Raw genomic sequence first — 24,044 nt, 5'->3', positions numbered from 1 at the left:
ATTTCCTGCCTGTGTGGGGACAACAAACTTGAAGGTGACACCTGGGCCCGATGGAAGTCGTGTTATGGAATGCAAATGGAAAAACTTCCTGTTTCATGGTCTCCCACATGCCTTGAATTTCAGTCTTCTGTAACTTTTTTATAACTTTTGTAACAGGCAAATATTAATTTTTACCTTTGCTGTTGTACCAAGAGTGCCAAAGCAACGGGGCGGCCAAGCAGCATTTTCATAGGTGACAGAAAAGACACTGGCATTTGGGAACCCAAGCTGTCGACTCTGCCCCCCCGGCGGGTCCCCTCAGCATCCTCACTGCTCTACCCTGCAGCAGACAGCCTGCCCCACGTCAGCTGCGTGACCCCGGTGGCAAGGTCATGCACGTCTTGGGACCAATGTCCTCATCTATAAAATGAGGTGCGATGGGGACAGAAGACAGTGCAGGTGCCGCAGGTCAGCCACATATGGATTCCTACTTCTGCGTGTGTCACCACCCAAGAGGCCCAACTGAAGCCAGAGGCAGGATGTTGGTAAATAGGCAGGAAGAAGGCCAGGCAGGGCTCCGCCACGCTCCTAGCATTCCAGAACCATCCTCCTGGCAGGCTCCTTCTTCAAGTAGGAGAACGGGTGTGTGTCCTCCGCAACCCTCTTCCCAGAGCCCCTCCCAGATGACGGGACGAGGAACAGTCCAGACAGACTGGTCCACAGTGTCACACGAGACAGGACGGCCTTACCGCCCTTGCCCAGGTCACGTCTTTCCCACCTCCTACAGTCGATCTGTCAGCAAATCCTGCCTTCGTCCCCTGCTTGGTCCCAACCTCCTTAGGCTGAGCCCCTGGGACAGCCATGCTCCCCCAGTCCTCATGCCCCATGTGTTCTCGACCTGGCATCCGGGGACAGCTTTTCAAACACGTCGGATCATGCCGCACACATTCTTAAAACCCACCTGTGTCTTCCAGCAAACTTGGGACACAAACGAGTGTCCTGTCTGCAGCCCACAAGGCCCAACACCAGCGCCCCATCACTTCCCTGCCGTTGTCCGCTGGCTCCCACCCCCCTCCCCGCTCCCGCTCCCAGGCCCTGCTGACTGATGCCTCCTCTCGGGCTCCTTCGCCACCAGATGCCCCCAAAGAGCCCTCCACTCTTCCTCTGGACACTGGTTGGACGGAGCCTGCCAGGAGAGGTTCCCTAACTGCTTCCCCGGGCCAGGCTCTGCCTCCTCTCCAAGCTTCCTTCCTGCATACTGGTCCCCACTCTAAGCCGTCTCCTTCGTTCACTGCCTGGCCCCCCACCCCCGGCACAGCGCCTGGCACACAACAGGTGCTCAGTACATGCCCGCTGAGGAGTGACCCGTAAGAGGGGCCGGCATCTGTGAGGGCGCACACAACAAAACACTGAGCCGAGCCCTGTGCACACAAGTCTCCATCCCCCTCTTCACAGGGGCTCTCGCCAACCCCGTGACGCAGATGGGGAAACTGAACGTAAAGACGTGTGGTCACCTGGACCAAAGGCACATAAGCTGACGGCATCCTCCGCCACCAACCCAGACGGCTTCTTCCTATCCCGGTCTGCCGGCACCATCCTGGTCATTACACCCCATGTTACCGGAACGAAGATGGAAAGGAGCCCCTGAACTCCGAGGACAAGGCGGACAGTCACCGCTCCCTGTAGGGACAGATAGGTCCGTGACAGTGGGAAGCACAGAGTCTGCAGCTGTCCAGCTGTGAGACCTGAACAAGGATCTTCTCTCCCCCGGACCTCAGTTTCTCCATCTGTAAGATGGGGATAGTAACGGTGCCCACGCTGTCAGGCTGTCAGAGGATCAGAAGGACGAGTCCCGTGAGCCCCGGTCCCTGGCACACGTAGGGCCCTCCTCCACAAGACTGGTCGGTAGGGACGATGGCAAAAAGGGAGACATTCCTTGGCACCTCCAGGAGGACCCTGTTGCAACGGTGTCTCCCGGCACATCGGGCTAGACGATGCTAAATCTACTCCCCCCCCCAGCACAGCAGCCCCCTCCTAGGGACCAGCCCTGGGCCTAGCAGACAAGCAAGCCTGTCGCCTCACTCCCGTGGCCTGTCAGAAGGGGACAGGGAGTGGACGTGGCACGGCGGGGCTGGACCGGAGACGACCGTGCAGTCGTAAAGAGCACGAGACGAGGGAAACCGAGGGGAGTCTACAAGGGCAGCTGGGAGACGCCAGGCCCCCGCCTTCAACTGAACAAGAGGTCAACAAGGAAACACCACCCCCACAAACCGACGAGATCCACCAAACGTGCACAGCACGCCCCACCCAACGACAGCAGAGAACACATTCGTATCAAGGGCACGTGCAACATCCTCCAGGACAGGCCGTAAAACAGGACTCAGTAAATGTCAAAGGGCAGAAATTACATAAAGTACGTTCTCTGACCACACGGGGTGAAATCAGAAATCAGTAACGAAAGGAAATTTGGGGAAATTCACAAGCGCGTGGAAATTAAACAACACATTCCTCAGTAACTAGCAAGTCAAAGAGGAAAACCTAAGGGAGATCAGAGAGTATCTTGAGGGGAATGAAAAAGAAGACGCAAAATGCCGAAACTCACAGGCTTCCGCAAAAGCAGCATGCAGAGGAAAATGCACCTATATAGATGTAGGCACCTATGTTTATTTTTTATTATTTTTTTTAATCTTCATTTTTGAGAGAGAAACAGAGCGCAAGCGGGGAAGGAGCAGAGAGAGAGGGAGACACAGAATCGGAAGCAGGCTCCAGGCTCCGAGCTGTCAGCGCAGAGTCTGATGCGGGGCTTGAACATACGAACTGTGAGATCATGCATGACCCAAGCCAAGGTCGGACGCTCAACCGACTGAGTAACCCAGGCACCCTGAGCATGTGACTCTTAATCCAAGGGTTGTGGGTTCAAGCCCCAAATTGGGTATAGAGATTATTTAAAAAGAAGATCTTCCTTAAAAAAAAATTTTAATGTTTATTCATTTCTGAGAGAGAGAGAGAGAGAGAGAGAGAGAGAGCGAGCAAGCACAAGCAGGGGAGGGGACGAGAGAGACACAGAATCCAAAGCAGGCTCCAGGCTCTGAGCTGTCAGCATAGAGCCCAACACAGGGCTCAAGCCCAGGAATCATGAGATCATGACCTGAGCAAAGTCGGATGCTCAACCTACTGGATCCACCCAGGTGACCCAAAAATAAAATCCTAAAAAAAAAAAAAAGGTAAAAGAAATCTGAATACACCTATAACAAGTAAGGAGACTGAATTTTTTTAAGTTTTATTTATTTTGAGAGAGAGAGCACATGTGTGCACAAGCAGGGAAGGGGCAGAGAGAGAGGGAGAGAACCAATCCCAAGCAGGCTCTGTACTGTCAGCACAAAGCCCAACACAGGGCCTGAACTCACACAAGCGGGGTCCAAACTCAGAAACCTGAGCCAAAATCAGGAGTTGGATGCTTAACTGACTGACCCAGGCTCCCCAAAGAGACTGAAATTATGCTCAGAAACTCCCCCCCCCCCCAAAAGAGCACAGATCCAAATGACTTCATGGGTAAATTGTAACAAACACTTAAAGAAGGTTTAACACTGATCCTTCACAAACTCCCCAAAAAATTGGAAAAGGCAAGAACACTTCCTAACTGGTTCTATGAGGCCAGCTTTATCCTGATACCAAAGCTAGACAAAAACCACCAGAAAACAACAGATTGATATTTCATATTAATATAGACACACAAAAAAGTCCTCAACAAAATACAAGTAAACCAAATCCAGCAATATATAAAAAATATCATGTATCATAGCCAAGTGAGACTTATCCCAGGAAAGCCATAATGGTCCAAAAATGCCAAGATGAATCGGTACAATACACCATAGTAAGAGTAAATAACAAAACTATATGACTATCTGAATAGAAAAACCATTTGACAAAATCTACAACCCTTTCCTCATAAACCTACAACTATCACCATATTTAACGGTAAAACATTTAAAGCTTTCCCTCTAAGATCAGGAACTAGACAAGATGTCCACCCTTACTTCTATTCAACGTTGTTCTGGAGGTTCTATCCAAAGCAATTAAGCAAGAAAAAGAAATCCAAAGGAAGAAGGAAACTATTCACAGATGACATGATCATGTCTACAGAAACTGCTAAGGAATCTAAAACCCCACAAAAAAAAAAAAACCTGTGTTTTGACAATAAATGAGTTCAGCAAGGTTGCAGGATAAAAGATAAATATATAAAAATCAGTTATATTATTATACACCAGCAATGAACAATCTGAAAGTGAAATTAAAAAAACAGTTCCATTTACAAAGGCATCAAAAAGAATAAAATATTAGGAATAAATCTAATCTAAGAAGTAAAAAAATGTACATTGAAAACTAAAAAAAAACCAAAACATACATTGTTGAAAGAAATTAAAAACCAGGATGCCTGGGTGGCTCAGTTAGTTAAGCATCTGACTTCAGCTCAGGTCATGATCTCATGGTTCGTGAGTCTGAGCCCTGAATTGACCTCTTTGCTGTCGTAACACAGCTTGCTTCAGATCCTCTGTCCCCCTCTTTCTCTGTCCCTCCTCCAGTCACATTCTCGCTCAAAAAAAAAAAAAAAAAGAAAAAAAGAAAAGAAACAAATGAACATATGGGAAGGGGAAAAAGAGAGAGGGAACCAAATCATGAGAGACTTTTAAAGATAAAGAACAGGGGTGCCTAGGTGGCTAAGTCAGTTAAGACTCTGACCTCAGCTCAGGTCATGATCTCATAGTTCATGGGTTCGAGCCCCTCGTCAGGCTCTGTGCTGACAGCTCAGAGCCTGGAGCCTGCTTCAGATTCTGTGTCTCCCTCTCTCTCTGCCCCTCCCTGACTCATGTGCGCGCTCTCGCTCTCTCTCTCTCTCTCTCTCTCTCTCAAAAATGAGTAAATATTTTTAAAAAAGTTTTATAAAGATAAAGAACAAACTGAGTGCCAATGGAGGGGAGGTGGGTAGGTAACAGGCTAGATGGGTGATGGGTACTAAGGAGGGCACTTGCTGTGATGAGCGCTCGGTGTTGTATGTAAGTGATGAGTCACTGAATTCTATGCCTGAAACCAACATGAGACTGTATGTTAACTAACTAGAATTTAAATAAAAATTTGAGGGGCGCCTAGGTGGCTCAATCAGTTAAGCGTCTGACTACAGCACAGGTCATGATCTCACAGTTCAGGAGTTTAAGCACTGACAGCATGGAGACTGCTTTGGATTCTGTGTCTCCCCCCCCCCCCCCCCGCCCCCGCCCCTCCCCCGCTCACACTCTGCCTCTCTCTCTCTCAGAAAAAAAAAATGAATAAAAGAATGTTAATAAATTAATTAATTAATTAAAATTTGGAAAAAAAAGAATGACCTTGCCTAACTGGAACATTCCCCATAATGGCCAGTGTAATTCTAGGTTGTCTTAGTAAGATTTTGACTTTTTTTTTTTTTTCTTTAAGATATCTACAGCTTTGGGGCATCTGGGCAGCTCAGTCGGTTAAGCATATGACTTTGGCTCAGGTCATGATCTCCCGGTCCGTGAGTTCGAGCCCCACATCGGGTTCTGTGCTGATAGCTCAGAGCCTAGAGCCTGCTTCCGATTCTCTGTCTCCCTCTCTCTCTGCCCCTCCCCTACTCGCTGTGTGTCTCTTTCTCTCTCTCAAAAAATGAGTAAACACTTGGGGCGCCTGGGTGGCTCAGTCGGTTGAGCGTCCGATTTCGCTCAGGTCACGATCTCATGGTCCGTGAGTTTGAGCCCCGCGTCCGGCTCTGGGCTGATGGCTCGGAGCCTGGAGCCTGCTTCTGATTCTGTGTCTCCCTCTCTCTCTGGCCCTCCCCCCGTTCATGCTGTTTCTCTCTGTCTCAAAAATAAATAAATGTTAAAAAAAAAAAAATTAAAAAAAAAAATGAGTAAACACCAAAAAATTATAAAAAAGAAAAAGATATCTACAGCTTCTCAGACCACAGTTCTTAGACGTAAAGTAAGCAACTGTGCCCAAAGGGGAAGTGTGCAATTATCTGAAACTTAAGGGTAGCATTTCTTCAGCTAAGCCTTGGGTCTCTCAGAGCCAAATACCTAAGACGGGGTGTGCCACTGGGTTGGGGATTTCGTGGTGTTTTACTGTATATCTCACCGCGCAGAATTTTTCTTGAGGTTGTGGAGGTGCCCTCGTGTCAAGCTAACCTATTCCATGGCACATTTAGGGAGCACAGGAGGCTTAGATTTAGGTGACAAAAAATAAAAGAAAAAAAGTGTTATAAAAGACAATACAGGAAGGAGTAAAGTTTCATGACCTTCATGGACCGGACAAGTAGTTTCTTGGATATGACCCCAAAACCGTAAGTGATAGAAGAAAAACCATATAAATGGCATTTCATCAAAATAAAATTTGTCTCCTTCTAGGACACTATCAAGAGAGTAAAAAGAAGGGCATTGGTCAAGCGTCCAACTTTGGCTCAGATCATGATCTCACGCTCCGTGATCTCGCGCTGACAGCGCAGAGCCTGCTTGGGATTCCCTCTCTCCCTCTCTCTGCCTCTCCCCTGCTCGCTCACTCTCTTTCTCTCGCAAAAATAAATAAATGAACATTGAAAAAAAAAAGAAAAAAGTAAAAAGACAACTCACATAATGGAAGAAAATATATCCCATAAGGGACTGGCCTTGACACCAGATATAAAGAACTCTCACAAATCAACAAGAGACAAATAACCCAATCTAAAAATGGACAATGAAGCTGAATAGACATTTCTTCAGAGATGCACAAACGGCCATCAAGCACACATTAGTCATTAGGGAAATTAAAAAAAAAAAAAAAGAACAGAAAAGAACAAAACACCACTTCCTACCCCCCGAGGAAGCTAAATTAAAAAAGACCGATAGTAACAAGTGTTGGCAAGGAGTTGGAGAAACCAGAACCCTCCTCCAGAGCGGGTCAGACATAAAACAGTGCAGTCACCGTGGAGAACAGTGGTTTTTTCTGGGGTTTTCTCTGGGGTTTGTCCAGGGGTTTCTCTGGGTTAAACGGAAGGATCACCATACGGCTCAGCAATTCCACTGTTGGGTAGCTACTCAAAAGAAATGAACACATGTGCACACAACAATCTGCACACAAATGTGCACCAGCAGCACTCTCTCTGATGGCCAAGAAGCGAAAGAGCCAAATGTCTGTCAACCAAGGAGCAAATAACCAAAAGTGCACATCTGTACAATGGCATATTATCCAGTCGTGAAAAGGGATAGAGTTCTCATACACGCTGTGACAAGGATGAATCTTGAACACGTGGCACAAGAAGCCAAGACACAGAAACCAGGTAACGTAGGATTCCATTTACGCAAGATGACCAGAACAGGCAAATTCATAGACAGAAAGCAGACTCGTGGTTGCAAGTTGCTGGGGGTGGGGAGTGACCGCTGATGAGTACAGAGTCTTCTGGGGGGCATGAAAAGGTTCTGAAATTAGTGGTGATCGTTGCACAACTCCGGGAATATGCTAAAAATTACCTAATGGTTACACTTTAAAAGGAGGAATTTTATGGTATGTGAATTATATTTCAGTTAAAGATGCTATTTTAAAACAAAAAGCACAAAAGCAACCCATGTACCAACAAGGGAGCGAGTCCATCAACTATCTTTAAGATAAAAACCGCTGCGGGGGCACCTGGGTGGCTCAGTCGGTTAAGCCACCGACTCGTGATTTCGGCTCAGGTCAGGATCTCATGGTCATGAGATCGAGCCCTGTTCCGGGCTCAGCACTGACAGCACAGAGCCTGCTTGGGATTCTCTCTCTCTCTCCCTCACTCTCTGGCCCCCCTTGCTCACAAGTGTATGCACTCTCAAAGTAAATATTTAAAATAAAACATTTAAGGGGCACCTGGGTGGCTCAGTCAGTTAAGGTCCGACTCCGGCTCAGGTCACGATCTCATGGTTTGTCGGTTCGAGGCTCACATCAGGCTCTCCACGGCCAGCATAGAGTGTGCTTTGGATCCTATGTCCCCCTCCCTCTCTGCCCCTCCCCTGATCTCTCTCGATCTCTCTCTCTCTCTCTCTCTCTCTCTCTCTCTCTCTCTCTCTCTCTCAAGTGCGCACGTATGTACTCTCTCTCACTCTTTCTCAAAAATAAACATTTAAAAAATATATAAGATAGGGGCGCCTGGGTGGTTCAGTCGGTTGGGTGTCCAACTTTGGCTCAGGTCATGATCTCGCGGTCAATGAGTTCGAGCCCTGCATCAGGCTCTGTGCTGACAGCTTAGAGCCTGGAGCCTGCTTCAGACTGTCTCCCTCTCTCTCTGCCCCTCCCCTGCCCACCCTCTGTTCTCTGTCTCTCAAAAATGAATAAACGTGAACAAAAAATTTGTTTTAATTTTTTTTTAAGACAAAACCACTGCCCACCCACACAAACCCTCCCAGAAAGGCTCAGGCCTGACTGTGGCCAGTCCTCATCCTGCCCTCCCACAGCCTCAGCCCCTCTGTGACCCTGACCTTAGTCACCACCTCCAGTTTTCTCTGTGCCTGGCTGGTGTGTACCTCCCCCACTGGGCCTAACTCCAAGGGGCAACCAACCGGGCAGGAGCCCAGGTTGTGGCGGGGCACACAGCAAACTCAGCGGCCTCTGCGGAGTGAGGACCACTCGGTGGCTGAGACCCAAGGTTACTTTACCTGGAGACGGGTTTCTAGAGCATCGAATACACGCCAGGCACCATGCAAAGGGCTGGGGCACACCCAGGAACAAGGCCCCACCAAGAGGGCGCTCACCTTCTACTGGGTGGTGGTGGACAATAAACCAAATACATAAAGAGAACAATGACAGGGAGGGACAAGTGCTTCCAAGAAAAATTAAGCAGGGCAGGAGGATGGAGTAACAGGGTGGAGGCATTTTAGCAGTGGGGCCAGGCAGGCCCTGTTGAGGAGGAGACATCTGACCACAGGCCTGATGGAGGTGACAGATGATCCATCAGGTTATCTCAAGAAAAGAGCTTTCCAGGCAGAGAAAATGGCATGTGCAAAGGCCCTGAGGAGGGAATGTATTTCACATGTTTGAAGAACAGTGAGGACCCCAGTATAGACAAAACACAACAAGTAAGGGAGAAATAGAGGCAGATGAGGGAGAGAGGGGAGAGAGGTGATGGAGCGGTAGGAGGGATGGGGGCGCAAGGAGATCATGCAGGGCCTTCGGGTGGTAGCGAAGACTTCAGTTTTCATACAGAGAGAACGAGAAGCCACGGTGGGTTCTGAGCAGAGGCAGAATACATTCTCAATAGGACCCCTCTACAGCCACTATAGGGAGAACGCCTGGGGTGGGCAGGGAGGGAGGTCGGAAGGTACAAGACTTAGGAGGAGATAACCGCCCTTGTTCAGGTGGGTAGTGATGTTAGATAGAATACAGAGAGTGGGGCGCCTGGGTGGCCAGTCAGTTAAGCGTCCGACTCCTGGTTTTCGGCTCAGGTCATGATCTCGTGGTTCATGAGTTCCGAGCCCCGTATCAGGCTCTGCACTGTCAGTGTGGAGCCCGCTTGGGATTCGCTCTCTCCCTCTCTCTCTGTCCTTCCCCTGCTCATGCTCACTCTCTCTCAAAATAAATAAACTAATTAAAAAAAAAAAAAAAGAAGATACAGATAGAAATACTAATAGCAAAGCTCTCCATGTGCCAAGATGGAGAATTTTTCTTCTTTTTGAGAAATCAACAAGCTGATTCTAAAACTTATTATGTAGGGGCGCCTGGGTGGCGCAGTCGGTTAAGCGTCCAACTTCAGCCAGGTCACGATCTCGCGGTCCATGAGTTCGAGCCCTGCGTCAGGCTCTGGGCTGATGGCTCGGAGCCTGGAGCCTGTTTCCGATTCTGTGTCTCCCTCTCTCTCTGCCCCTCCCCCGTTCATGCTCTGTCTCTCTCTGTCCCAAAAATAAATAAAAAATGTTGAAAAAAAAATTAAAAAATAAATAAATAAATAAATAAATAAATAAAACTTATTATGTAAAGACAAAGGAACTAGACTAGCCAAAACAATTCTGAAAATGAATAACAAAGGATTTAAAGACTTATTATAAAGTAATAAAGAAATGTGGTTTTGCCCAAAGGACAGACACACACATCAATGTTAAAAATCGGGGCGCCCGGGCTAAGTGCCCCACTCTTGATTTTGGCTCAGGTCATGATCTCACTGTTGTGGGATGGAGTCCCAAGTCAGGCTCAGCATCGGGCATGGAACCTACTTAAGATTCTTTCCCTCTCTTCTCTGCCCCTCTCCCACTCGCGCGCACGCTCTCTCTCTCTCTCACAAATAATAGTAATTAACATAAAGAAAGAAAGAAAGAAAGAAAGAAAGAAAGAAAGAAAGAAAGAAAAGAAAGAAAGAAAGAAAGAAAGAAAGAAAGAAAGAAAGAAAAAGAAAATAGAATCCAGAGGCGCTTGGGTGGTTCAGTCAGTTGAGTGTCCAACTCTTGATTTCGGCTCAGGTCATGATCCCAAGGTCGTGAGCCCTGCATCAGGTTCCATGCTTAGCGTGGAGCCTGCTTAAGATTCTCTCTCCCTTTTCCCCTCTTCCCTGCTCGTGTTCGCGGTCTCCCTCTAAAATAAAAAAAGAAAAGAGAATCCAGAACGGACCCATGCCAATATGGCCCACTGACTTCTGACACAGGAACCTCAATGGGGAAAAGAAGGTCTTTTCAATAGACAATACTGACACAATGGGACATTCATACGCAAAGAAATAACCTCAGTTTATACCTCATAAATCATACAAAAATTAACTCGAAATGTCTCCTATTTATGAGTCACACAGAGACACGCACAAGAATGTTTCTATCAGCATTATTCATAATCACCAGGAACTGGAGACAACGCACTGTCCTTTAGTTGAATGGTTCAACAGACAGTGGCCCGGCCATACCATGAAGGACTCCTCCTCAGCAATAAAAAGGACTGAATGGCTCACGCATTCAGCCTAGATGGTGCTCCAACCTGTTATGCAGAATGAAACACGGCTCAAAAGCTACATGAGTCCATTTACACAAGAATCCGAAAAAGCCAAAACCATAGGACGGGGAACTCGGGCAAGGAGCAGGTGCCCGGTGCAGGGGGCGGAGAGGAAGTGACCACAAAAGGGCACAGGGGGACTTCTGGGGGGCCCGGAAGGGTTCCATGTGTTGATTGTGGTGATGGTTACACACCTCTGCTGTTTGTCAAAGGAGAGCTATACAGTAAAAATGGGCAGGGCTTACGGTATGTAAATTAACCTCGAGGGTGGAAAACAAGCCAAATGGGCAAGCTCTCTATGTGCTGAGGATACATTAAGATCTCCAAGAAATGCTGTCAAGTAAGAATCTCCCTGCTCCCAACAGCCTGTAAAAGTGTGTATGGGGGAGGAGAGAATAAACACACGCGTGTCTGCTTCTGTTTGTACCGGGCCTGGGAGGGCACAGAGCAACCAGGAAGGGTGGTCAGCCGTGAGGGTGCCGGCTGTAGGGGCAGGCAGGTAGCAAGGCCTCTCTCTCTCTCTCCATCCTTTCTGGTATTTTTGAACTTGGTGCCATATTGAGCTTATTACCGATTTAAAATTTTTTTTTAACGTTTATTCATTTTTTGATAGAGAGAGACAGAGAGTGAGCGGGGGCAGGGGAGGGGGAGGGGCAGAGAGAGAGAGGGAAACAGAGAATCTGAAGCAGACTCCAGGCTCTGAACTGACAGCACAGAGACTGACGCCGGGCTCGAACTCACAGACCACCGTGAGATCATCACCTGAGCCGAAGTCGGACAGAGCCACCCAGGCGTCCCGAACGTATTAACCAATTCAAACAATTATATTAAAAAGGACCTTTGGGGCGCCTAGGTGGCTCGGTCGGCTGAGCGCCTGACTCTTGGTTTCAGCTCAGGTCATGCTCTCACAGTTGGTGAGTTCGAGCCCTGCATCGATCTCACTGCTGGCAGTGCAGAGCCTGCTTTGGATCCTCTGTCCTCCTCGCCCGCTGACCCTTCCCCCCACTTGCTCAGGCGCGCACGCGCTCTCTCTCTCTCTCTCTCTCTCTCTCTCTCTCAAAAAAAAGAAAGAAAGAAAAACTCAAAAATTATTAAAAAATTAAATAAAATTGGGGCGCCTGGGTGGCGCAGTCGGTTAAGCGTCCGACTTCAGCCAGGTCACGATCTCGTGGTCCGGGAGTTCGAGCCCCGCGTCAGGCTCTGGGCTGATGGCTCGGAGCCTGGAGCCTGTCTTCGATTCTGTGTCTCCCTCTCTCTCTGCCCCTCCCCCGTTCATGCTCTGTCTCTCTCTGTCCCAAAAATAAATAAAAAACGTTGGAAAAAAAAAATTAAAAATAAATAAATAAATAAATAAAAAGAAACTTTAGTGCTTCCAAAGCATAGTATATGAAAAGGAGAGAAAGAGTTAACTACCGCAGGGAGAGCTGATCGACACCACCTTAACCCAGAGATCAAGGTCAACATCACCGTGATAAGACGTGTTGATAACATGGAGCCCAAATAGGATGTGGAGAGAAGGGTTTCTGGCTTCTGTGGTATTCTTCTCCCCACACCCAGAGTGCCAGCCTAATCATGGAAATACCAGACAAACCCAAATTGAAGGCCATTCTATTAAATGCCAAAGGCATGAAAACCAAGGGAAAAGTCAGTGGTGCTGTGTCACGGACCAGCAAGATGGAGGAGGAGCGGCGACTCCAATGCAAAGTGGCACCCCGGGTGGGGTCCGGGGACAGGAGAAGGACATAAGGGGGGAAACTGGGGAAATCTGCAGAAAGTCTGCCTTTCCTTAGTGGTAACAATCTACCACAGTTAATGTCTCAGTGGTAAGAAACGTACAATGGTAAGACGTAAGCACAGGGAAGGATGGGATACGGGAGCCCTCTGTGCTGTCTTTGCAACTTTGCCGTAAAACTCAAAAACTTGTTTATTTTCTGTAAATCAAAAACTGTTCCCAAATAAAAAAAAATGTATGGGGCGCCTGGGTGGCTCGGTCGGTTGAGCGTCCGACTTCAGCTCAGGTCATGATCTCACAGTCTGTGAGTTCGAGCCCCGCGTCGGGTTCTGTGCTGACAGCTCAGAGCCTGGAGCCTGTTTCCGATTCTGTGTCTCCCTCTCTCTCTGCCCCTCCCCTGTTCATGCTCTGTCTCTCTCTCTGTCTCAAAAATAAATAAACGTTAAAAAAAATGTATTACAAATAAAACAAAGGCAAAAACTCTTCAAGACACTGAAGAGCAGGGACTTGGCATGAGGTGGACACATTATGGCAAGACTCTGGACCGTCACACATGAGCTCATAATGGTGTCGGGGAGAATGGGGAACATTTACGCACAGAAATGCAGAAAAAGGATCTGGCAAGAGCCACACACTGATGGACACGGTTCCCTACAAAGGGTAACAGGAACCTCTGCCTTTCTCTGCGCACGTCCGAAAGGAACGCGTTTTATTTTACAATGAACAAACCTTAAATTTAAAAAGAAAAGAAAAATCAAGCTGATGTGTCGTTGTCGGCCCAGTGCCGACAGAGCCTCCCCACCTCCGACGGCCACCTGCCCTGGGCTCCCCAGGGACCTGTGCCAGGCCCTGCCAGCAAGAGATGTCAGCGGGGCAGACGCCATAGAAGCCGGACTTCCGTCTAAACAGCTTCTACCCACGTGAGGGGAACTTAGTATTGCAAGACAAGACATGCCAACCCAAACCACAGGAAGCGTCCCTCCTCAAGCTGAGAGGACGGCTCACGGTCTCTGGTCACAGCCCCCCGATCTCCTGACTGCTAGATCCCTAGCACTCCATCGCCGCCCGCCCCCCTCCCCAGGTAACAGAACCACGTTTGAAGGCATCCTCCTTAAAACCACTGGCTCCCTGGCCACAGGGCCAGCTGGGGGCCTCCTAGACAAGGAGGCTGTGACCCTCCAGAGGACCCTGTCCATCAGCACAGAACACAGAGGCCCCGTGGCCTGGGACAGACAGGGCTGTGTCCCACACCCACCACGGGGGCTTCCTCCAGGGCTGGCCTGGCCGTGCCAGGGTGTATCACCCAGCGGGCGGGTGTCACCCCAGCTGGGACAGTTCCTGCTTGCTTTGCTCGCCAGCCAGCCTGCCAGTCCCGAAGACTCTTATCGCTGGGAAAATGTGTATCATGGAGCGGAGTCTCCAGGACGCCTCCTCCTACATCTGGGTGTGGGGGTGTCACCAGGGGCCTGGGGAGCCTGCTGGCCGCTTGTCCACACCCCACGGGTCTGTGGTCTGAACAGGTTCAACTTTAGCCAAAGGAAGTCTCCCACTACAGAGCATCGGTTTTCCGTGCTGCAGCTCATGACCAGAATCCCCCCGAGTTTTAAGCTGGCCCAGGGAGGGGTCCGGCCCCGCGCGCTGGTATTTTTATGACATCTCCCCCTGGCTCCCTGTGGGAGGACGACCCCCTCGTGGCCTCCTTTCCGTGGTTCTGCTCTGGTCAAGTGGGCACTCGGACAACCTGCCTTCAGACCTCGGGGCCCCGCAGCGAATGTGTTCAACCAGCACCCAGGCACACGGCAAGAATTAAATGGGTAGCACACCGGCGGCCCGGAGGGGCCTCAGTTGCCCCAGCCCAGGGTGGGGCCCCCTTCCAGCTGGAGAAGCCAGAGCAGAGAGACATCCACGCTTGGCTGGCCTCAGGGTCTTAGCACAGTACTGTCATTACTCGGTGTCAACAGACAAATCACAGCCCTTCCTGTAGAGACAAGGTGCCTGCTTCTGTTCTCCCTAGAGCACCCCACGCCCCACCTCACCGCTGTGCGCCCCAGCGATGAGTCCTGGTGCGTCCTCCGGGCCCCTTCTCAATGAACGTCGTCTGTGCAGTAAAACGAATCCAATTCTGGTTTCTAGATATATCCATTCAACAAATATGCATGATCCTACTACATAGCAGGACAGCAATGAACACACAGGCACAAACCCCTGCCCATGAGAACCTCCCATTCTGGTGGGACAGAGAGTAAACTAATAATGAAAATAAGTTCAGGTGCTAATAAGAGCTCTGAAGAGGGGCGCCTGGGTGGCCCCATCAGTTAAGCATCTGACTTTTTTTTGTATTTGGGTGGGCGGGGTGGGGGGGAAGGGGCAGAGAGAGAGGGGGAGAGAGAGAATCCCAAGCTGTTTCCGCACCGTCAACACTGAGCCTGATGCAGGGCTTGAACTCACCAACCATGAGATCACGGCCTGAGCTGAAATCAAGAGTCGGACACAACCGACTGAGCCACCCAGGCGCCCCTGCGACCAGCTTTTGATTTCAGCTCAGGTCACGATCTCATGGTCCGTCAGTTGGAGCCCCGTCTGCACTGAAAGTACGGAGCCTGCTTGGGATTCTCTGTCTTTCTCTCAAATAAATAAACATTAAAAAGAAAAAGAGCTCTGAAGAAAACACATCAGGGCAGGGGTCTGAGAGAGTGCCAGGCCCCGTGTGAGCCGGGGTAGGTAAGGGACCGCCTGGCACAGAGGTGAGGTTTCAGCAGGGACCCAAGAAGACAGGGGCAGCACAGGTCACGCAGAACTCTGGACACAGAGGAGATGTGACTGAAGGCAGAGAAAGGCCACAGGGGAGAGTGAGCCCGGGGGGTCTGGGGAGCAGGCCGCGTGGCCAGAGGGATGAAGGAGGACAGAATAGCAGGAGGTGAGGGCGGGCGGTGACAGGGGCCGCGAGAGAAGTCAGGCTTTTACCCCAAGTGAGGTGGGAGCCAGGGAGGGTCGCGTGCAGAGGAGGGTCATGCCCTAACTCGGGTTCACAGGCACCCAGTGGGGGTGGGGGGGCGGGGGCAGGAGCCGAGAAGGCAGGATGGAGACGACCGCTCCGGTTCAGGACGTGCTGACGTGGGGGCATCGGGGAGGACCCCCCCCCCGACCAGCCCCATGCCAACCCCAGCGAAGCAGCCGCTGCGGCCGGGAAGGTGAGGACTGCACACGCGGAGCTGCCACCGTCCCGTGTCCTCCCCTCCCGCCTTCTCCACAGGCGTGCCGTTTCCGTGGGCAAATCCCGGGACTAGGCGACTAGGAGGAGGCTCGACACCGGCCACCGAGAAGCTGGTCTGTGTACCATGAGCACTACGCAGCCGTGAAGAAGGGAGGATCACGGGGGGCACTTGGGATGGGCACCGGCTCACGTACGGACGGGCCGGATCACTATATTCTACGCCTGAAACCAGCATAACGCTGTATGCTAACCCACTGGAAATTAAAATTAGAACAGGAAAGGGAAAGGAAAGGGCCTACGAATAACAGGGCCTGAGCCGGGACCCACAGCCAGGCAGGAGGGGCACAAAGGTACAAATGGAGCAGTCGCCGGTCTGCTCCACGCCAGCTCCTGCCCACCCTCCTCACCTCGACAGAAAGACCTACTGCCTCGTCCAGGAAGCACTCCCTGACCACCACTCCGGCCCAAAGCTCCCCATCAGAACCTCTGTCTTCCACGTGCCTCCTCCCACTCTCACTGTGCGGAGAAGCAGAAGAGAGGACAAGAACCTCTTGGGGCCCACTCGTGGCAGCACCCCCATCCAAACCCAGCCCCTGCTGCTTGCTCTGGTGGCCCCATTCTCCGCTGGAGACAGATGCTGGGTGAAGGAACAGTGGGCAGGCACGGGGACTTGGAGGCCTCCACCTGCCTGCCCCATCCCTGCCCCTCAGCCGCCCCATCTGTAAAATGGAACCGACCCGAAATGACCCCCAGACAGCGCTCAGTGTCGCGCTCACAAGTGAGTGCATCAAAGACACACACGGGAGGTCCATTTGATGTGGGACAAAAAGACCAGAGCCACCCCGACTGCCACTGAAGGAGGCCCATCAAGCAACTGAGGGGTGCACCCGGCCCCGCAAGGACCCAAGGAAGGTCTGGATTATTCCTCCACACCTGGCCTGGTTCCAGAAATCTCTGAGGTCACTCTGAGGTACAGACATCGCAGGAGGAGTGAAAACCAACTTGATGAAGCTGGGCCAAGGGTCAAGGGTGCTACTCTAGGTACGGGCCAACAGGCCCAGTGGGGGAGGCCTCCTGAGAAAGTTTGAGGCTCTGGGTTAGGTTTGGCCCCCTGCAGCCCCAGCATCCTTGGGCCAGCCTCTCTGACTCAGTTTCCTCACCAGTAAGCAGCGATCAAGTACGGGCCTCAAAGCGGGTAAGGTGCCTTGCTCTGAGGACCCAGCGTCGATCATGGCACACAGAGGATGCTGTCATTTCTCATCAGGACAGTCACAGCAACTGCCGCTGGTCCCTTTCCTCCATTCCTTACCCCTCTGGGGGCGGGGGGGGGGGGGAGGGGGGCAGGAAACTCCAACACAGCAAGACCTCTGGGATGTGTTAAGTGGTTGGAAAGCAAGTTGCCAAGCCACGTAAGTGGGGTGGCCCCAGTTCTAGAAAGCAGACATGCTGAAAAAGAACCAACTGCTGGCAGTGCCATATATTCATCCCGGCAAGGACACCTGGACACAAATACGCAAGAGGGGTCTGGCAGGATCCACCCCAACCTGACCATGGCGTTCCCACGTGGAGCCAGGAGGGTGGGACAGGGCTGGCGGGGCGTTCTTCCCCATCGGTCAGTTTCCCTCTGCACAAGAACAGGGTCTTTGGTGTTCTACTTGCATAATTCAAATGCAGGGAGAGTAGGCCTCCCGTGGGCACTTTCCCGACCCTCACAGGCCTCCTGGGTCTCACCTCCACCTCAGTCCCTTTTCCAAGAGGACAGCAGGTACACGGCAGGCCGGTACGTGAAGCCCTCTGTTCGTGCCCTTCCCTCTGCCTGGGACACCGTTCCCTGGGGTCTTGGAGGGGCTGGCTCCATCTCGGGGCACCCGCTGACCACCTGTCTGAAGCAGCCTCCACCCCGCCACTCTCTCCCTCCCCCTACCATTTCCGCTGCACTCCGCCTTCAGGAAGCTGTTCATTTAACCTTTCACCCGATCTCTGCCCTTCTTGGTGCCGGCCGGGTTCCGACCACCTGGCCCGGCAGGTGCCACTGAAGGCGTGCCAGCCGGGCACACAGCTAACAACCTCGAAGGGTGCCGAAAGCCAGAAGCTGCTCGCTCCGTCACCTCGGCCCCATCCACAGACACAAGTGCCACAGCATCCACTATTCACTCCACGCCTTGCCATCCCTGACGTCCCTGAGCATCTGGCTCTGGGGGACACAGTCCCAGCTAGAGGCCCGGCTCCCGAGCTCCTCCCTGTGTGACTTCGAGTCAGTTCCCCTCTCCGGCCTCAGTTTCTTCACCTATAAATCAAGGATGCTAAGAGCAGCACCCCAGGGCTGCTGGGACTGCATGGTCCAGTGTCCCCAGGGTATGGCACAGAGTGATTCTCCACAAACATCACCTCTTACTGTGTCATAAACATCCAGCCGCAGGTGAAACCAAATGAGCCACCCGGCCCCCTGTTCCAGCTGAGGGTGACTGCGAGAGGGAAAGCCCCCGGCACCCAGCAGAGGCCTCCCTGCCGACACTAACGGGAACCCAGAACGCACCCAGAAGCAGGAGTCTTTTCTCTCCAGCGCCTTCTTGCTTCAGAGGCAAGGCAATTTTTTCCTTTTATTCAGATCGTAGCGAATGCCCTATAAATATCTCATTATTGGCTTGCATTTTCCCAGAGCTTTCACACAATAAGGGCTTAATTACAGCATGTGGTTAGCAACCCCAGTAAATTAAGGGTTAGCCGATGTTCCGATTTTTTTCTGCAATCCAGGGCCCTGTAATTTCGGCGTTTTCATTCAAATCTGGGCAGAAGCTTGGCAGACGTGGCCCTGATCCAAATGCAAACACCTGGAGAGACACATGGCTCCATTCCAAACAGCCCCTCCCGCGACCGGTGCCTCTGAACACTCTGAAATCCAGAGCCGTCCACAAGGTTGTCCCCTGCCCCTCACCCGGAAACGACCGGCCTACGACCGGGGGATTTCAATCTGTGTACCTAGCGAGGGCCATTATCCCTGGACAAATAACTCTGCAAAGATACTCGGCGGCCCAGATCTGAGCTTTGGAGAAATCGGTCTCCTGGGCTGGAAACATAATCCCAGCAAGCAAAACCCAACCAAGAACGACACGGGCAGACAACCCACATGTGGAATTCGGGAGGCGTATCTCTTCCCTGGCGTTATACTCCGAGACTACAACCGCTTAGAACAAGAGGAGATCACACTTCCCCTGGGTCTGGAAACTAACAGGTCTTACACAGCCTTCTGGGTCATTAAATCCTCTTCTAGATCATTCTGAGTAGCTGTTTCCAAGCTGGCTGTCCGACGCACTGTTTGTCTAACTAATCCGCTACTGTTGGGCATTTCTGCTCCCCATCTCCCACCACCATCCACTAAATGAGCATCAGTAACTCTCACAGCCAAATATTTGTCCGCAGCCACCATTTCCACCTAGAAACACAGCAGTAACAGGCTCCCGCCAGCATTTCAGGATCTGGCTCACTGGCTAGTTCCGGTTACATGCTCAGAGCTAAAGCCAGAATGATGCCCGCCTGCACGGAGAGGCACTCACTCCGTGTTTGGACTAAAATAAGCTGCTTTGGAAAAATAAAAAGTAAAAAAACAAAACAAAACAAAACAAAACAAAATGAGGTGCTTTGGGGATGCCTGGGTGGCTCAGTTGGTTAAGCGTCCGACTCTGTTTCAGCTCGGGTCATGATTTCATGGTTTGTGAGTTTGAGCCCCACATCGGGCTCCATCCAGACAGTGCGGAGCCTGCTTGGGATTCTCTCTCCCCGTGCCTTCCCCTCTCTCTCTCTCTCTCTCAAAAATAAATAAATAAACTTTTAAAAAATTTTATAAAATGAGGTGGGTTTTATATTAACAAGGTAATTATGAATTCCGTTTCTTTACGGAAAAAGAGTCCTCACACCCGGGGCTTTTACAAGTCACAGGGATCTCCTGTTTCACAAGGGTTAGCTCATTTGCTCCTCAGCCCGCTCCCAGGAGAGAGGGAACATCGTGATCCCCATTTTCCAGACGAGGGAACTGAGGCCCGGACAAGTGAGGTCATTCAGCCAATGTGTGGCCGCGCAGGGACAGCCACATTCCCCCGGGCACCTCCAGGACTCTCCCCCATTCAGGCTGACCCAGGTACTACAGAGCACCCAGGCAAAGCAACTTTAGGTTCGCACCGAAAGAGAAACGACGGAAAACAGCTTTCACTTGCAAGATCCCCGAAGGGACAAACCAGCCCAAGCGGCGGACCACGTGCCTATACCCCTCAGCCTGGCAGGGACCTAAGGTGCCAACAGTCACCTGACAAGCATTCGTCCGGCCCCCACCGTGTGCCAGACAGCAGTCCCGTGGTGTAGCCATGTCTCCTGGAGGGACCCATCACCAAAGATCAAATGGAAATGCAGCCAGAGACGGTAGAGACCCACGGGGCAGCTGATTGTCGCTAAAAGAAAAATGGCACTAGGTCATTTGTGAGTTGGCGGCTGGGTCCCGCTCACTGAGATAATCCGGGTAAAGCTGAAAACCAAAGGCGAGGGCCCTCAGCTTGCCCAGGACCAGGTCCGGAATGGAACCACCACAGCCGTCCCTCTGCTCAGAGCCCTCCCTGGCCCCCACTGGACCCCAGTCCCTGCTAACCTTATCTCCCCCAACTCTCTTGCTATACTGGCCTCCAGGCACACCTTCACCTCAGGGTCTTTGCACTGGCTGTTCCCACAGCCTGGGAAGCTCCCCCAGCAAATCTCCACTGGTGGCTCCCCCCCACCTCCTTAAGTCTCTCCTCAGATGTCACTTTCCTAAGGAGGCCTTCCTTCCCTGCCACCCCCATTTAAAACCCTCACCTCCCCCTGCCCTCTCCCTGAGCCTGCTTTTCTTTTCCTTAACAGCTTTCAACTTCAGGCCTGTTTCTTCCTTATCGGCCCCCTGCTGGAAGGCCAGCTCCCCCGGGGTGGGGGTTTTGGTATCTTGCTCAGGGCTGTGTCCGTAGCCACAGAACAGGGCCCCCGGCAAGGACACAGAGTGTTTAGAAAACATTTTTCAAGAACAAATGAAACCTGCACAGAGCTTTAAGCACTTTTCCCGTGGTAGACACCCTTCCAAGCCATGTAGTGTTCACTCCACCCTCAAGGACAGGCACCAGGTGACTTCACCTGCCCTACGAGATGAAACACACCCAACTTATAAGGCAAGGGGCTTATAAGTGGACGCTGTTAACAGCCCCAACTCCCAGCTGGGGATACTGAGGCGCAAAGAGGAAAGGCTCACAGGAACAAGCCCAGGCCTGGGGGATTCTCAGCTGGAGGCCTCAACCTCAGCCTCCTCCTGTTCTTCTCCCAAGGAAAAATTTCTCAAGTTCCTCCCCCCATTTAGCTGCGGAGGCTCAACGACCAGGGTCACCAGAGAGGCTCATCCTCCCCCCTCCTTAGGGCCACATGCTGTTACAGGGCAGACAAGCCAAGGGTCTGAAACTCAAAAGTTTCTAGGGCCAGGAGTCTCCAGGCAAATGTAAAACGAACCTGGGCGAGTACTAGGGAGTAGTGGGGAGTGGGGCAGCACACGTGGCCACTCCTGATCTGACATGGCAGCCGGTGGCTGCTGCTTCTCAGATCCAGGCACTTGGTGCCAAGCAAGTCCCAGGCCCAGGAAGGCCAGAATATGACGACTAAAATGACAGCTGTCGTGGGTAAAGGGTCAATGCACTCAACACATGTTAACTCACACAGTCGGCCCAGGGAGTGCCTGGTAGTCATCACCCCATTTTCCGGAAAAGGAACCTGAGTCCACTTGGCCAAAGTCACACAGGCAAACACGATGAAGCCTGGCCTAAGGCCCAGGGCCCGTGTTATTACACCATTAGACTCTGAGGCTCTTTGGGTGTTTGCTAAGCATTGCAAAAACCTGAATTTTGATGCAAAATTTAAATGTTGGTAGCTAATTAAGAACAAAGTATTTTAAACACCATGCAGGTGAAACAAAAGACCAGCAAGCAGGCTTCAGCCCCCAGGGCCACTGATCTGCAACCCGGTACAGGCTGAGCTATCTCGCTTGGACCACAGTCTTAGAAAACCAACAAGGAGGAGGCAATGAAACAGAGCAGCCCGTGCTGACCCCCTGGGAACTACTCTCTCATTTGTTCTTTGAAACTAGCCAAGATGTCATCTGTAAAGTTCTACAATGCAAAGAAGGAAACAGGTCCTCAGCTGCAACAGTTTGGCCAAACTCACAAGAAGGAGGAGTGGGATTCAAAGCGAGGGCCAGCCCGCTGTCCCCCTGTGGCAAGGCTTGGTAGCTAAGAAACCTTACCCACACTCCGGAAAGAAAAAGAAGTTAGCTCCGTTTGAGCAACCCATAACCGAGAAGCTTTTTTAAAACTTTGGCTCTCAGGCCCTGAACTAATGCTCTTAACGATCAAGGTCACATTGCAGGCTTCTGGGAGAAGGTTGCCACAGGAGCCAGCTCGGTACTAGATGGCTGGGTGGGTGGATAAGAAAGGCCAGGGGCAGAGACACTGAGGAGAGGCGGGCAGGGAAGAGAGACCCAAGGTCCCCAACACAGAGCCCCCAATTCCTCACTGAACAGCTCTGAGCAAGAGGGCTCAGCTGAGCCTCAGTTGTCTGCTCTGTAAAATGGGACCATAGCAGTGTCAGCCTCAGAAGGCTTAAATGCAGTCCAGTGCATAACTTGAAAGCACTTTAATTCTGATTAGTGTTTGCTGCTGATATGGGAGGGACCAGCATGGTGAATAACAGCCTGGCCGTGCCGACCTACCGTGTGCCAGGCACCGTGCTAAGTAAGCACTTTCAACAAATCAGGTCACTGCAGAATGGCAAGTTGAGGGACCATCACCCTGTTTTTAGGCGGGCGGGGGGGGAACTGAGGCTCAGAGAGGCCAGACAACCTGCGCGAGGAGGTCACCAGGCAAATGAAACAGACAGAACTTTGCTGTGTGTCCAGTTAAAGCCTGGGCGGGCAGGCAGGAAAATAACCATGCAAAGGGGCCCACAGCCCAGCCCAAGGCCCAGCCCCGGCCCGGCTGACCCCAGGTCCACACCTTTCCGCCACAGTGGACAACAGGCAAGGTGCCAGAGACAAAGCAGCAAAGGAGGAAATTCATGCCGCTGAGAGCAAAACTCCAGGCCTCTGGGAAGGCAGGGTGGGGCTGGGCACCACTGAGCACTAGCCTGGTGCCCTTGGGCCAAGGATGAGGCTTTTCTGAGCCTTCCTGCTCGCGTCTAAGGTGGGGTAACGGAACCTCCACCCCTCTCACTCCCTGTGGGATCCGAGAGGCTGACAAACTGAACTCAGCCTGGAGCCTTCTAGATGAACATTAACCCTTACTGCAGATAACAACAACAACAATGATGATGACTGGGATGTTATCATTTGGCAGCCACAGGCACAAATGGAGCCGTTCCCAGAATGGAGAAGTGACAGCCCATCTGGGAGGCAGAAGGGCAAGAGGCGGGGGAAGGGAGAAGAAAGAACCAAACACCCCTGGAGGGCTCACTGCCAGTTCTCATTCATCAGCAGCTTCCTGGATCCGGGCGAAGAGTGGAGTTTGCCCACTGGATAGATGAGCAAACCGAGGCTTCTCAGGGCTGCCCAAAGGCCTGATCAGGCTCCAAAGAGGGCCCCCAATTTGCAGACTTTTGCTTGGGAGCTGACCCCAAGAGCGCCCTGACAAGGGCCAGGAAAGAATCCTGCAGAAAGTACCCCCTCCCAGGGTCCTACTTCCAACCGATAGGGGAGTTCAAGTTTCATCCTTCAGCTCCCTTGTTCCCCAGCATGCTCCCAGCCCAGCCCACCCCACCCAGGACTACAGAGATGGGGCCAGACAGTGGGGAACTGCCAGGGCACTGATGGGCAGACTAACATAAGGACGGACACCCGGACAGACAGACAAAGGGATCCGTTTGGGAGAGAAGCCAGCGTTTGCCAGGGACCAAGCTTTAGAGTTAGCCTGGGAGAACCAGACAACAGAGTCCCCTAGGGTACGGCCAGTCAGACGGCAGAGGCCAGCCAGGGTAACCCAACAGAGGGATGGCTAAGTCTGCGAGCGGCACGGACAGGCGGCCAGACAGCACAGGTCACCCTAGACAGCTAGCCAGGCAGCAGGGGGCTGCCCTGAGGGACTGGACAGA

General features: G+C 51.7%; 1 protein-coding gene across 8 annotated transcripts in view; it reads right to left on the bottom strand.

Annotated features, from left to right (window-relative positions):
- The window catches only part of DNM2 (dynamin 2), a 90,134-nt gene that overhangs the window by 65,295 nt on the left and 795 nt on the right, over positions 1–24,044 (bottom strand). The gene's annotated exons all lie outside the window — the stretch shown is intronic.

This window comes from Felis catus, chromosome A2 (assembly GCF_018350175.1).
Source record: "Felis catus isolate Fca126 chromosome A2, F.catus_Fca126_mat1.0, whole genome shotgun sequence".
NCBI classification, from domain to species: Eukaryota; Metazoa; Chordata; class Mammalia; order Carnivora; family Felidae; genus Felis; species Felis catus.
The sequence above is the reverse complement of the archived record's forward strand: the minus strand, read 5'-3'. Positions and strand labels throughout refer to the sequence as shown.